Below are 6,576 nucleotides of genomic sequence, written 5' to 3'. Positions count from 1 at the left end.
TCTTTTCTCCCTAAAACTCCCCTTTTGAAGAGTTCCTGCAGACCTTTCCCTCAAGTAGAGTACCCAGCATAGTTTTTGAGTTCATTAAAGACATATTTCTCTTTAATTAGTTATAAATTATAGGTTTAAAAAGGTAACTTAAAATACCTCAGTTTCTCATTGCTCCTTACTCATCCTCTGCTGATGGGGATAATAAAATTCCACCCCCTTAATTAAATCAGTGAATGTGAATAAAAAACATCAACATGTTTTTATCATTGAGAAACTTGCACTAAGTAATGAAGTTACTCCTGGTTACTTATTAGGACTTTTTTGGCCAATGCTCTCTGAACTCATGGGCTCTGTCCTGAGACCATCTGTAGAATTATCTAAGGTTTTCTGTGCTCAACATTGGAAGAGCTCACATGCTGAAAAGGACAGAGGCTTGTCGGTGGGGTCACTGCTTACCCCTTACCCTAACAGAAGGCACAATATGGGGTCCACTCACAAACACAAAGATGTAAGTTGACCTTTGAAGGCATTCAGTGATTTGCTGCTCGGTCAGGCCAATTATGAGAGAAGTGTCTTCTACTGAAGGCTTCGCCTGTTGGAAAACCTCAGCAATTGTTTATTAGATTAGAAGACATTCAAATTTTATGCTGAGCTTGGAAACAGCTATGACAGGTAGAGCGACTCCTAGATGTCAGGCTTTCTTCTAGGTATTTGTGTTGTTTTAGGTAATTTTCATCACAACTCTGTGAGTAGTTACTGTTATTCCCATTTTTCAGGAGGAGTAAGGTTCAGAAGTCAGATTGGGAGAATATAGATTTTTCACTCCCCAGTCTGCTTAGGTCCAAAGCCCACATACTTCCTTCCTCCTTCCCAACTCCCCACCAATGTCACACAGACAATAAGGAGACCAGCTGTGCAATATAAGGGGTTGGAGGAGCTTAAAGTAAGGGAGTCCCTGCAACCTCTGTGCCCAGCAGAGCATCCTTGCACACGGTAAGTGCTCAATTGAGTATGTGTGTTATTTATTATTCTTGTTATTATTAGGTTTATTTTTCTTCTGTGTTTGAGGAGGTAAAACTGAAAAGGCAGTTTGAGTTCCTTTTATAGGACTGGGAAAGGCTTTCGGAATGCCCAACTGAGCCTCAGATTTTATTCTGAAGTTTATAAGAAGTCGTTAGCTGTCTTTTATAGGGGATGACATTAAAAAAGATTAGCATGGGTACCACATGGATGGAATGAGAAGGCTGATATTACAGACAGCCAGAATCAATTGTATAAGAGTTTGGACTTCAGGGCTGCTGCAAATCTCCTGATATACTCAAAATTTTGTGTGCCTATGCACAATTACATTTTTCTGGGGAAAAAAGGATTCATAAATTTTAATAAAACCTCAAAGGAGTCTATATGCACAATAAAGTTTATGGATCACAAGATAAAAACCCAGACTGAGCTGACAGTGGCAGGAATACAAAGGCAGGGATCAATTAAAATGTTTCTGGGTAAATTAACAGGATTTAGTGACTGATTACTTGTAGGCAACAAAGGGAAGAAATGAACCAAAGATAATAAAAATGTTTTAAATTTGACTATCTCATATTGTTGTCATCAGAAATGAGAAAGAAAGGAGGAAAGGAAAGGAAAGGAAAGTCAGGAATCTGTTGAGGTTGTAACGACAAGGAAATATTCAAGAGGAAGTGTTTCAGAACCTTCATACACTTGAAGGGAATGTAAATTCATACAACTACTATGGAGAACACTTTGGAGTTTCTTCTAAAAACTAAAAACAGAGCTACCATATGGGGGGATCCAGCACTTCCCCCGCTGGGTAGAGACATGAAAGAAAGGAAATCAGTATGACAAAGAGATAGCTGTACTCCTATGTTTGCTACATCACTGTTCACTATAGTCAAGATTTGGAAGCAATCTAAGTGTTTGCCAATAGATGAATGCATATAGAAAATGTGGTACAAATACACAATGGAGTCTTACTCAGCCATAAAAAAGAATGAGATCCTGTCATTTGCAACAACATGAATGGAGCTAGAGATCATTATGTTAAGTGAAATAAGCAAGGTATGGAAAGACAAGCATCATATGTTCTCACTTACTTGTGGGATATAAAAATCATAACAATTGAATTCATGAACATAGAGAGTAGAAGGATAGTTACCAGAGGCTGGGAAGGGTAGTAGGAGGTGAGGTGAGTGGGGATGGTTAATGTTAATGGGTACAAAAAAAAAAAAATATAGAATGAGTAAGACTTACTATTTGATAGCACAACAGGTTGACTATAGTAATAACTTAATTGTACATTTTAAAATAACGAAAAGAATATAATTGGATTGTTTGCAACAGAAAGGATAAATGCTTGAGGGGGTGTAATTCTCATTCTCTATGATATAATTATTATACATTGCATGCCTGCATCAAAACATTTCACTTACCCAATAAATATATACACCTACTATGTATCCACAAAATTAAAATAAAACATTTTAAAGAATCTTCAAAATAATAGCAATGACATAAGCAAAATATTTCGTAAATAATATTGATTACATGTGGAAAGATACTTTTATATATTCAGTTAAATAAAAAACATTCAAACTTAAAAAAAAAACTAAGAAGAAACCTTTCACTTTAGGGAAAAGAAGAAAAAAATGCTGAGGAAGACATGATTTTATTGTTATCTCTGTGGAAATGTTCACTGAGAGTCTTGAAAATGAGATACCTTCAGGGTAGAAAGAGACCAGAACGGTGTAGAATCCCAAGAGCTAAGAGAGTTTTGAGATAAAAAGAAATAATCAGGCCGGTCACAGTGGCTCATGCCTGTAATCCCAGCATTTTGGACGGCCAAGGCAAGCAGATCACAAGGTCAGGAGTTTGAGACCAGCCTGACCAACATGGTGAAACCCCGTCTCTACTAAAAATACAAAAATTAGCCAGATGTGGTGGTGCACTCCTCTAATCCCAGCTACTCGGGAGGCTGAGGCAGGAGAATCACTTGAACCCAGGAGGGAGACAGAGGTTGCAGTGAGCTGAGATCACACCACTGCACTCCAGCCTGGGCAACAGAGCAAGACTCTGTCTCAAGAAAAAAAAGAAAAAAAAGAGTAAGCTGATGCTTTTAAGAGATCAAGGAGATTGCTGGCTTGTGAAACCACCACCTAGACAACTCATTGATGAGACAAAGCTAAGTTCACTGGTGAGGGAGAGTACTATTTTGATAGAGCCTACATAGCATCTCAGAGGATGGGGAAAAGTCAGAATATATATGAGATTTGGCAGTTTGGTTTAAGGTGAGCCTTTTTTTTTTTTTTTTTTTTTTTTTTTTTTTTTTTTTGAGATGCAGTCTCACTCACTCTGCCACCCAGGCTGGATGCAGTCACACGATCTCTGCTCACTGCAACCTTTGCCTCCCAGTGTCAAGCAATTCTCCTGCCTCAGCCTCCCAGGTAGCTGGGATTATGGGCAAGCACCACCACACCCGGCTAATTTTTCTATTTTTTGTAGAGATGGGGTTTCACCTTGTTGTTCAGGCTGCTCTAGAACTACTGACCTCAAGTGATCCACTCACCTCGGCCTCCCAAAATGCTGGGATTACAGGCATGAACCACTGTGCCTGGTCAAGGTGGGTCTTTTAATGCAGGGTATTTTTAGGATAGTAGTTACCATATAATCACTAGGATTAGTGGACATAAGAAGAGGGTTTTCAGATGAAGGTTTTTAAGAGACTTGGACAGTAAGCAGATATCTGATGCTATTAAAAGATGGAACAGTCTGATGTTCACTTAAATGAGCTTTTCAGGAAGTTCCTGAAGAAAATAATAAAGTTGTTAGCAATTTTCTTCTTATTAGGCAAAAGTTTCCAGTAGAGGGGAGATAAATCTTTTCCCTCTATCCTCCTATATTCCATTTCTGAGGCCTGCTAATTAAACTGATAAAAGAAAAGACAGGTTAACAGGAGAAAGGCATACTTTTGTTGTTGTTGTTGTTGTTAATATTTTAATCTTTATATGCACAAAGACCTTCACAGAAAGAAGTGAAGGCCCAAAAAAGTGGTTGCATCTGGAAGGTTGTATACCATTTTAACAAAGGGTAATAAATTGTGGTGAAATGGTAACATGAAGGAAAAGAGGTTTGGGCTTCTAGGAATAGTAAATGGTAGGAAGGAGGAGCAGTCTAGTGAAAAATAAGGGCAGTTTTAATAAGGTTTGTATGTACAGACCCATGTTGGTACCAAATTTCTGTCTCCAGGGATAATAGTTGTTTTTCCTCCTCTTGTATGTGAGAGTGGAGGGGGATGAACTTCACAAAGGGAAGTTTATCCCCCACTTCTAGAAAGATAGGGGAGGACAGAGAGAGAGCTCCTTGTGTACTTACTACTTAATTGACTTCAGCTCAAAGCAATTTTTATGCCCAAGTGGCACAGTTTGGGATGTTATATGCTGATCCACTTCACTGAAATAGTAAGACACATCAGTGAAGACAGCATGAGAGTAAAGTCATGTTAGTGAAGATGGCCGAATAATACAGTGATGCTTACATAGTCAACAAGTTGTTGATGTGGATGGTTTTGAGTCTCAGAAGTAACAAATTGCCAGCAAAGCTAGTTACTGGGAAGTTGTTGATGCTCTTTGAAGCTACCAGGGTTTGAATTGTTCAAGAATTCACCCAAATTCCTTGTCTCCCTTCATGGCTGCCACACTCTCACTCCTCAACCCCTGAGGTCTGCCTAGATGTAATCCAATCTAGTCTACAGCCAGCAGCGTGCTCTACCATCTAACCTCAATCCCACACAGAACGGGGCCACCAGATCGTTTTCAGCTCTTCCATCATCGAGGTCCTAATGTGCCTATTATTTGAACACATTTGCAGTGCTAACTTCAACACACTCCATTTGAGAATCAAAAGAACAAAATTTTTTCCAGCCTGCTGCAATTTTTCTCAGGCCAAACATTCACCCTCTCCGCCCCCAGAAAAAGTAGAGGATTTTAAGTCACTACCAAGAGTAAGGAAGAGAAACTCTTTGCTTCCCATATTTGGAATACTTGTACGGCTCTGAAGCATGCGGCAAGCGGGGCGGCTGAGCAGTTTCTTTCTCCCCCTAGCCTTCGCCTTTCCTTCTATCTGCCCACTACTGGCAATTGTAGCAGGAAGCAGCCTGCTCCCAGACAATTTCCTGAAAATAGAACAAAAGGAGCAAAGAATTTATTCCCTGAAACAAGGAATCTCAGGAATCTTCATTCATCTTCATTATTATTAGATATCTGCATTCCCTCCCAGAGAGAAACAGAATGTTCCCACCCTGAGGTTGAGCAAATATACCGCACCATCTGTGATTACAGGAATATTTTTTTCTCAGAGGATTTTTGTTTTCCTTTGAGAATTTTTGTCTGCAGGACACAAGCCCTGCCCTGTTAAAGCTTATTGCAGACATAAAGCCCTTACTGCTGTGTGTGGTGCTCACCTTTCACGGTGAAAGTCGAGGCAACAATTCAGATATGTACATCTCCATTGAAACTGTCAGCTTGCTGATCTTACTCTTAAGGGTGTCTTGAATGTCTGTGTTAAAATATTTTATTCTCTGCACCAGTTCCTGCCTCGAAAATGGCTGAGATGATGGAGAATTGCACCATGAATCAGCTAAAAAGAATGCAGAGAAGTCAGAGGTTCTGCCATGGGTTTGGATGCCTCTAATGCATGATCTTAGAGCTGACAAAATAAAGACAAGCTATTCTCTGAGGGTGGCATCCACATAGTGTTAATATTCACAGTGACTACAACTCACTGGGTCACCTTACATGTATGACACATATGAATTGCAGTCCATAACATCAGTGTGCAGGAAATATCACATTTTCCCCTAAACCAAAAACAGTCTGATGTGATCTGCCATCCATTAGGTCACCAGAAAATTTTATTTCAGTTATGACACGGGTTCCCACTCTACAGCCCATTGTTTGAGAAGGTCCCAAGAGTCTGTAAACAAACAGTAAAGGACATTTAGGAAAATGCCCTCCATGTTTTAGATCACACAGGTCACTTCTGATTTGTTCTTTGTCCACAATTGTAGACAGATGAAAAACTGAATCCAGCTGTCCAGTTGGGTAAATTATTTAATCTCCCTAAATCTCAATTTTCTTTTCCACAGAATAATTGTGCCTACTTTGTAGTGAGGATGAAACAAGAGAAGAAAAGGGAAGTACACAGTGGAGGCACTCAGAGTCTTTTCTTTCCACACCTCCCCTCATAAACCTTCTGCCTCCAGTCATGCTCCATTTATCTTTCTCTACTTGGTTGCCAGTATTCTTTCTACTGGGGGTACACAAAAGACAGTTTGGGGTTTGTTTTTTGTTTTGTTTTAGAGACAGGGTCTTGCCCTCTTGCTCAAGCCAAAGTACAGTGGCATGATCATGGCTCACTGCAACCTTGACCTCCTGGGCTCAAGCAATCCTCCCATCTCAGCTGCATGAGTAGCTAGGACTGCAGGCTCATGCCACCACACCTGGCTAATCCTTCCTTCCTTCCTTCCTTCCTTCCTTCCTTCCTTCCTTCCTTCCTTCCTTCCTTCCTTCCTTCCTT

General features: G+C 40.0%; 1 long non-coding RNA gene across 1 annotated transcript in view; it reads right to left on the bottom strand.

Annotated features, from left to right (window-relative positions):
- Positions 1 to 334: 334 nt before the first annotated feature.
- Positions 335 to 6,576, bottom strand: part of LOC108537252 (uncharacterized) — a 41,762-nt gene continuing 35,520 nt past the window's right edge. The window contains exons 3-5 of the long non-coding RNA XR_001887736.1: positions 5,462 to 5,637; positions 4,998 to 5,173; positions 335 to 583 (exon numbers count right to left, since the gene is read on the bottom strand). This is a non-coding gene — a long non-coding RNA (uncharacterized LOC108537252). The remainder of the gene's footprint in view (positions 584 to 4,997; positions 5,174 to 5,461; positions 5,638 to 6,576) is intronic.

Source organism: Rhinopithecus bieti, unplaced genomic scaffold (assembly GCF_001698545.2).
Source record: "Rhinopithecus bieti isolate Rb0 unplaced genomic scaffold, ASM169854v2 scaffold_315, whole genome shotgun sequence".
NCBI classification, from domain to species: domain Eukaryota; kingdom Metazoa; phylum Chordata; class Mammalia; order Primates; family Cercopithecidae; genus Rhinopithecus; species Rhinopithecus bieti.
The sequence above is the reverse complement of the archived record's forward strand: the minus strand, read 5'-3'. Positions and strand labels throughout refer to the sequence as shown.